Source organism: Hydra vulgaris, chromosome 12, assembly GCF_038396675.1.
Source record: "Hydra vulgaris chromosome 12, alternate assembly HydraT2T_AEP".
Taxonomy (NCBI): Eukaryota; Metazoa; Cnidaria; class Hydrozoa; order Anthoathecata; family Hydridae; genus Hydra; species Hydra vulgaris.
The window spans coordinates 37,571,564-37,580,000 of NC_088931.1; the positions used below are offsets into that span (position 1 = coordinate 37,571,564).

Consider the following 8,437-nt stretch of genomic DNA (forward strand, 5'->3'; position numbering starts at 1 on the left):
AACTGTATATCAAATCCATTGCAAAATTAGCATCTGCTAAGGTTGCATCTCTTTATCGAGCTCGACACTTTCTTACTCCGGATTCTATTCTTTATCTCTATAAGTAGTTAGCCGAAGTAGTTAGCTCACTGCACTTCCGAAGTACATGGCAAAGGTTCGAATACTATTGCTTGCACATTTATTACTATTATTATTTTAAATTTTTTCTAATTTTCTAAAATAAAACATTTTTTAAGTTCTATTGATGTTACATTACATTAGGGATATCCATTTTGCTGGTCATGTTGGAATTTTTTTACACAGTATAGCAAATGAGTGGCGCATATTTATATATATAAAAAATTGTTTTTTGATGGGGATGACTGGAAGTATCTGCCCCACTGATTTAAAGTTTTATTTTTCGATATTTTTGATTAATTTTATACCATGTTTTGACTGTTGGCGCCAATAGTTACTATATTCAAATGGGGATGACTGGAAGTATCTGCCCCACTGATTTAAAGTTTTATTTTTCCATATTTTTGATTATTTTTATACCATGTTTTGACTGTTGGCGCCAATAGTTACTATATTCCAATCGTTTTAGCTTTTTTTGCTAACTTGTCTATTTTAGTCCTAATTAACAAATATGAAATAGTGAATTTCGTACATACAATTTTGTACATACAAGAGACCTATATTGAATTCTTGAAAATTCACTATAATATGATGTTATAATGAAATAGTAATAATGAAATATTGTTAAAAAAAGTATATATTTCAAAACAACTGTTTTTAAAATGAATTAAATCTTGGAAGTGCCTTGGAAACTTGATGAGGATTTTACAAAATGGTATCACTAGGAGAAGATCCGGCTGGAATAAGAAGATGGGGAGCAACAAAAACTGGCTGTGAAACAATGTTGGAGCAAAGTAGTTTTTTTTTTCTACCTTTACATTTGGGAAAAATGAAATATGTAATTTAATCGGTTAATAATAGAACACTTTATTTAAAAAAACCAACAAAAAATAATAGTTAAAAAACAACCAATAATAACAATAAAGAAAAAATTGCTGCTGAAAATTTAACAATATCTTCAAAAAAAATTCATTTTTTATTAAAATTTTATATAATCAGGAAAAGATTTTTTATAACATGATCAAAAAATACTTGCATAAATAAGATTAAATAAACATGTCATAACTAGTTCATTATGTTATATTATATTGAATAAAAAATAAGGAACGTGAAATTGATTAAACACTTGAATGTTATATATTATTAGAAAGCACTTCAATACAGTATTTTAATGCTGAAAAAATGATCAAAATCAGACAATTCTGCAAAAAGTTTGCCGTTTTTAGTAACGAATTTCTGATATATGGATTTGTTGAAGAAACTGGTCAAAATTTAGTCTTTCTTCACTAAAATTGTTATAATTTGTCAATTATTATCCAAATAACTTGGTATCAAAAGATAGATTGTAACAATGGGCTACAAATATATAATAGTCTCTACCCATAGGGTGTATCCAGGGGGCTAGAGGGGTGCCAAACCACCATCTTTACTGCCCTAAAATGCATATTTTGTCCATATTAGAGCTTTTTTTCTGTTAAATAAGTAATTTTTATATACAAAAACCTAATGCAATTTTTTCAGAGTAAAAAGCTTTTAAACCCCCTCCAAGAATAAAAGGCATTTAAACCCCCTCCAACCTAAAAAATATTTTTCAAATAAAAGTATTATAAAAAAAAAATTGTAATGAATTTTGTCATTGTCAAAAATAGACACAGCGAGAACCTGAGCCGGAGCCGTCTATCAAAAAAGTTGCAATTCACACCACTTGCAGTACCAGTTTTGAAAGTAACACCACTTGAGGTACCTAATTTGTAAGTCACACCACATGCAGTACTCATTTTGTAAGTCACACCATCTGCAGTACTTATTTTTTTATTTTTTTTATTTATCTTTGTACGCACTTTTTTTTTTTTTTCCGACTTTTTTCCAGGTTTTTTCCAAGCATTTTTCATTTGGAGTAGGTCCTGTAGCTTTCTTTCACTCTTGACTCGCTCCATTATCTTGAATGAGTTATACTGCACTTTTAGATGAATCATTGACCATATTAACAGATTTGACAAAGTTTTGGAGTTCAAATTATCCTGGAAATTCTTTCCAAAAGATCTTAAGAAGTTTCATCCAGATGCATTTTTCCATATTACGCCCAGAATGATAAAGATTAGCCATAAGTCCTTAGAAACACATGCAGTCAAAGATGGAGGATGATCTGGATGTTGTAAAATACTGGAAACATCAGGAAGAACAACTCTGATTCTTGAAGCTTTATGATAGTTGTGTTTATCTCTCTCTCCGTTGAGTATAAAATTTTTGCCATATTTTCCATATCCTTGTAATGGCCAATGTCAGAAGAGGCTAACAACATTATAACTGCATATGATTCCAAGTACCAGGTATGATTTTCCCATGATTTTACAACAACTGACTGCAGGCTCAAAGTTAGCATAGTCGCACATCTGCCAGTAGTTCCACTGATCCTATAAATAATTTTAGCTTTGTTATTGAAATTATTAACATTTTTATTATTATATTTGTTTGTTAATTTAATAAATTAATTAATTAACAACCCTGAAAGGTAGTAGAATCTGCAAATTTGCTTGTCAGGAAACAAGGAGTCCAAAACAAAGAAATATAATCAAATATCCTATTAATTTCTTTGAAAATGTCTTCACTCAGATTAATGACCTGTCTGATTCTTGGCAGCAGTAGCTTAAACTTTATGAAGTAAAGCCCTTGCCCATAAAGCATGCATGTGAGATAGCTCCAGTTTTGTGAATTCTGTACCTGGTGGCGTGATCTTTATTAAGATACATAATTACAAGCGCAGCTATTTCACAGTACTCCCCACATTTTTCAAGTGTCTAGTTAAAAATATGGAATAATATTTTTGGAAACAGTAGTATAGATGTAACAATGAGTAATGTTTTTTTTCAACTTTAATTTATTTAACTTACCTCATTGTTTCTTAGTATACCATTGTCCTTGAGGTTTTTTCAAGTTTACAGTGCTAAGTGAGCTTGCTCCTCTGCCCGGGTACCACTGAAGTTTTGGTGGTTGAACTTGACTAAATCCATTACCTGATTCCTATCAACCTGCCTAATGTGAATTTCACCTACATGATGTCTGCAAACCAACACAAGCAATTTTCAGCCATAAAATTTTGCCAACTTTGTGCATGCTCCTTTGAGACAACCAGTGTTTGAAGCAGTAGTGTCTAAGCATAAACCACAAAGGAACTCAATAATTTGAAAATAATCCAACAACTTCTGAATGGTTGAAAATTGTGCCTCTCCTGTACCATGGTCTAGGCCTGACACACCAAGAAGATGGGTATCATTGTTGCATCTTATTAGGACACACAAACAGTCTTTTGTCTCATCTGTTGCACCTGTAAAATCTTTAATGATTTTTCCATCAAAATGTGAAATAATTGGTTTGCCAGTGTTTCTGACCATTTCCCTTGAGCTAGATTTCAAAATAGCTGCATCCTCTCGTATGATTTTGTCAGAGATTCTGTGACCAGAGCTGAGGGACAAAGTAATCTCATCAATATTTCCACCAGAACTTGTAAAAACAGAACTAATATGTGCATTTGCTTGATTGTTAGAAATGCTCATTCCAATTGTTGTTCTAGTGTATCTGACCTTTATCAGCTTTCTTCTTTGGTTGAGGGATCTCAAAATCTTCATCATCACAATTTTGATCAAAACACTCAATATCGCCATCATCAAAACTTACTTCATTTTCAGGTAAAAAACTTGCTGATATTTTTGCTTATTCCTGTACAAAAAAGGTTTCCTGACTCTTCCTTAGTTGGCTCTCTTGCTGACTTGCTTATAACAGCCATTAAGTCTCCTATCATCATTTTCTGGCCCTCAATCTGATCCTGAATAAAAACTGAACCTAGCTTCTTGCCTGAAGGCAGCATACATTTATTAATTTCCGAACTTCTGTATAGAATGGCTAAATCATCACCAACTTAAAACAAGCCTTTAAAAAAAATTATATCAAATGTTTGTGATAATTTGAGGTGGGTAAAGCATTGTGATAACTTGAGGTGGATAAAATTTGAGGTGGGTAAAAGGACTGCTAAGATTTTTTTATTACAGTTTATATAAACAAATTTAAAATTGCTCAATATGAACAAATTCATTAGTTAAAATAATGTTTTTGATTCATATTTTAAAAATATAAACAAATATATCAAGTTTTGATAAAAATAAATATTGACTAATATGTTAGATTTTTTCCCTTTTAGTCACTTTTTTTTAGCTTGTTACCTTCTAAAGAATTTTTGAACTTATTCTGAGTATCATCATTACCAACTCCCACTTTGTACTGCAACTAATTTACTTTAATGTACTTTTGTATATACTTCTGAGCTTGAATTGTCAGGTTTTTTTCAGTAAGGATCCTAAGCCAGTCCTTTTCCATGGAACCAGAATCCCAGAGAGAATACAACCAAAATCACACAAAACATTATCTTCAATGCACAATAATCTAAAGGAGGGGGGATAAGGGGTACAAATACATGACTTTTATTCTCACTCATTTTGATGTAAATAATAAAAATCAAGTCAAATGTTTTGTCTAGAAGACAATAGGCAAATAAATGTTTCATTGCCATTTTTGGAAATCTGTCTCTTAAATCTTCTCTGGTTCCTCTTCATCTTCTCCAATGTAGCTTCTACAAGGAACCATTCTCTACAAGTAGATCTTTTAGAACATTTTTTTTTTTTTTTTTGTGAACTTCTTTTTTCCTTTTCCAGATTCTTGATTGGGGACATTTCTCATTATCCTTGTTGTCATTTTAAACTTTACATAAAAAAAGACTTTACAATTATTAATATAGCATGATTTTAAATAAGTGTTTCATGCTTTTCACCATAAATTGAAAGAGAAAAATAGTTTTTCAAGCATGAGGCATTACTGGATGGATAGTTGGACAAACATTGCTCTTTAACAATAGAACTTCTTAAAAACATATTCAAACAAACAATCTGAATGGAACACAACATAAATTTACGTAAATTTTTGTAAAAATCAGAGTTTGATCTAGTAAAGATAATTTTTCAGTGTGTTTAATGCGAGAAAACTACAACCTACAACACAAAAATATTCACCAAGTCCTAAAATTAGCAAATATTTTATAAATTTTTTTTTGGCTTTTTGGAAATCCAAAAATAATTTATGTAATAAATTATTTTTGGATTTCCAAAAGCCAAAAATTATTATTAATAAAATAATTATGACTAATTATTAAATACTATTTCATTATTTGTTAATAAAGTTTACCTAGTTACTCTAGAAGGTTTTTTCTCACCTTAGTTGATGGTTTCTATTAGCACCAGTTGTTTAAAAAACGCCCTAAAACCTTCAAAAAAAAGTTCAAATAAAAAATTACAAACATTGGCGCAAATAGCAGTTGTCTTCCAAAAACACACTAACAGTTCTTAACAGTTATTATTGTACCTTAATATTATTTAGAGACATATCGTGCAACCCTCGGAATTAGGGTCGGCATTCAGCGATGCCGACCTAAAAGTGTTTGAGGTCAGCAAAAAATTGCTGACCTCGTTTTTATGTTTTATGGTAAGACCTTTGTATCAAATAATTTTTAATAATTTGTAATAAAATTCCAACATGACCAACAAAATGGATATCCCTAACAAACATATCATCATATATAAAAATATTATATACTATAATAAACAAAAGGGAGAGAATTTTGAAAAAAGCATCAAAACAGCAGAAATTTTTTGTGCATATAACAATAGATGTTTATGTTATTTATCTGTATACCCGTGTAATAATGTCTGAACTGCTGATAAATAGCAGTTTACGCAACAACTACTTAATTTGTATTTAAAAAATTTTAAAGCTATTTATATTATGATTTTTTTTTATTCATAACTTTAAAAGTATGGTGCCCGTATGTCCTGATTTTATCAGGATTATCCTAATTTTTAGAAGCTCATCCTGATTTTAAAAATGTCCTGATTTTGTTCTGAAATTTGGGTTCATGTCCTGATTTGATCTGAACTTATTAAATTTTAAGATAATCAGACTAGCAAGCTCGAGAAAGGTTTGAGGCAATTTTGAATTGACTATAAATTCACGAGACAGCTCAAGAAATCAATGAGGTGTTGAACTATTTGCTAACTGAACCTTAAAGGTGTTGTAAATCTTGTCTAATATTTTCCAGAGAATAATTAGCGGCTCACATTACAATAACGTTTTTACGCACATGCTCAGAATCACATAATGACTTATGAACATGTTGTTAATCATGTTTTCTAAGCCACTTTATAATTTTGTTGTAAAATATTATATGTGGTTTATATAGTTTTTTAGTTTATTATTCGCAGTCAGATAGTGAGAAATATAACATATTAGTTGAAATATAACTATACTAAATAAAAAGTGATTCTTTAGTGTCTCAGGAAAACATAGAATAAATTCCCCACTAAGAAAGCTGAACCTTAAAATAAAGTATGTTGCAGTCAGTTTCAATTCAACTGCTTCATTTTCAGATACATAGATTCTCTCATTATATATTATACACCAATGATAGTTTGTTTCAGCATTTTTGTACTCAATTCGATAACTTTGTATTTAATTTGAATGTTTTTATTTTTAAGGTTAATTAAATTACTGTTAAATTGTATAATGGCTACAAAGAGGTAGAATCTTTATCAAGAAGAATATTCTAAAGATTTGATGATATTAAAAAGAGTAGAAAGGGAGATTCTTTTGCATTCTGTTTATATTGTTCATCGGATATCGATATTGGAAGTACAGGCGCCCCAGTGATTTCCAGGCATTGCAGTACTAAACAGTCAACAGCTCAAATGGGGCAGGTTTTTGTTAGTAAAAATATGCTGGTATCTAAGAAAATATCAGCTGCAGAAGCAGTTCTAGCCTACCACACGGTCATTCATTTGCTTTCATTCCAAAGTAATGAATGTACTGACAAACTTTTGACAACAACTTCTCCAGATTCGGAAATAGCAAAAAAGTTTTTATCCCACACAAAGTCTCAGGCTATAATTTGTAATGTTTTAATGTCTAATTCAGTAAATGAAATACTCAACAAATTAGGAGATGGCTATTTTTCTATTGCTACCAACACTCCAACCACAAAGAAATAAAAAATTTTCCAATTATAATTAGATATTTTTCAGTGCATAGTTTGGCTGTAAAATTGTTAGATTTTGCTAATTTAACAGGTAAAACCTCTACCATTATATTGAACATTTAAAAAATTGTTTACAAAACAATAAACTAGATCCAACAAAATTAGTAGCTTTCAGTGCAGAAAATGCTAATATGAAAAACCTTGAATTCTAAATTAATTGCTGTTGGTTGTCCGTCACATATATACCATAATGCGACAAAAAAAAGCATGTGAAAGATTATCACTGGACCTTGAAATGATATTATTTAAAATTTAAAGCTATTTTAATGGGTCCACATTGCGCCCTGAAAAGTTTAAGGAATTTTGTGATTTAGTTGAAATTGAATGTGCGACTTTTCCAACATGCTACCACTTATTGAACACATTTTAAAACTGTGGGCCATATTAAAATCTCATGATTATCATTCTGTTAATGTTCCAAAAGTTTCTTCATAGCGTTTGCAATTATTTCAGCAGATTATATTGACTTGAAAAAAAAGATCTACTATTTCTAGATAACAATCCTTGTTCAACCTATTGGTTGATGTTAAAAGCTAATATTAAATAAGACAAAGTTCAAAAGTCGGTTGAGTATTTATTGCCAGATATTGAAAGATTCGTTGTTTGATGAAACAAATGAGTTAAATTCATTAATGGAACCATATGATAAAAAATGATCTACTTTGTTTTGAAGCAAAATATTTGTTGATTTGAAAACTCTAGTATTATTATCGATTCCTATATCAAACGTGGCAGTGGAAAGAGTATTTTCCTTGTGCAAAAAGCAGTAGACAGACAATCAAAATCAATTGAATGTTAAAACCGTGAAATGCTTGCTTCAAATTAAAACAAATCATTCTTTATCATGTGGTGAAATTATCAAAAGATTTTGGGGGACAAAAACATGCTGAATATATTGTTTAACAGTAAATACGTGTGAACTTGATGTTTTATTGTAGTAATAAACGTTATTTTGAAAATTGCTACTTTTTAAAAATATCATGATTTTGAACCAAAGGTATCTGGGCACCCTAATTAAAAGCCAGACAATATGTATAGTTTTTCTACATCTCACTAAAAAATATTTAAGTAAGGAATAAGTATGGGAATGTTTGGTGTAGAATAAACCTACCAAGACCCATATTTTACAGGTCCTGACAGCTAGCATATATAAATACAGCTTAAAATTATGAGGCACAATATTAT

General features: G+C 30.2%; 1 protein-coding gene across 1 annotated transcript in view; it reads right to left on the reverse strand.

The window, feature by feature from the left end:
- The window catches only part of LOC100211075 (leucine--tRNA ligase, cytoplasmic), a 48,829-nt gene that overhangs the window by 36,440 nt on the left and 3,952 nt on the right, over window positions 1-8,437 (reverse strand). The window lies entirely within an intron of this gene.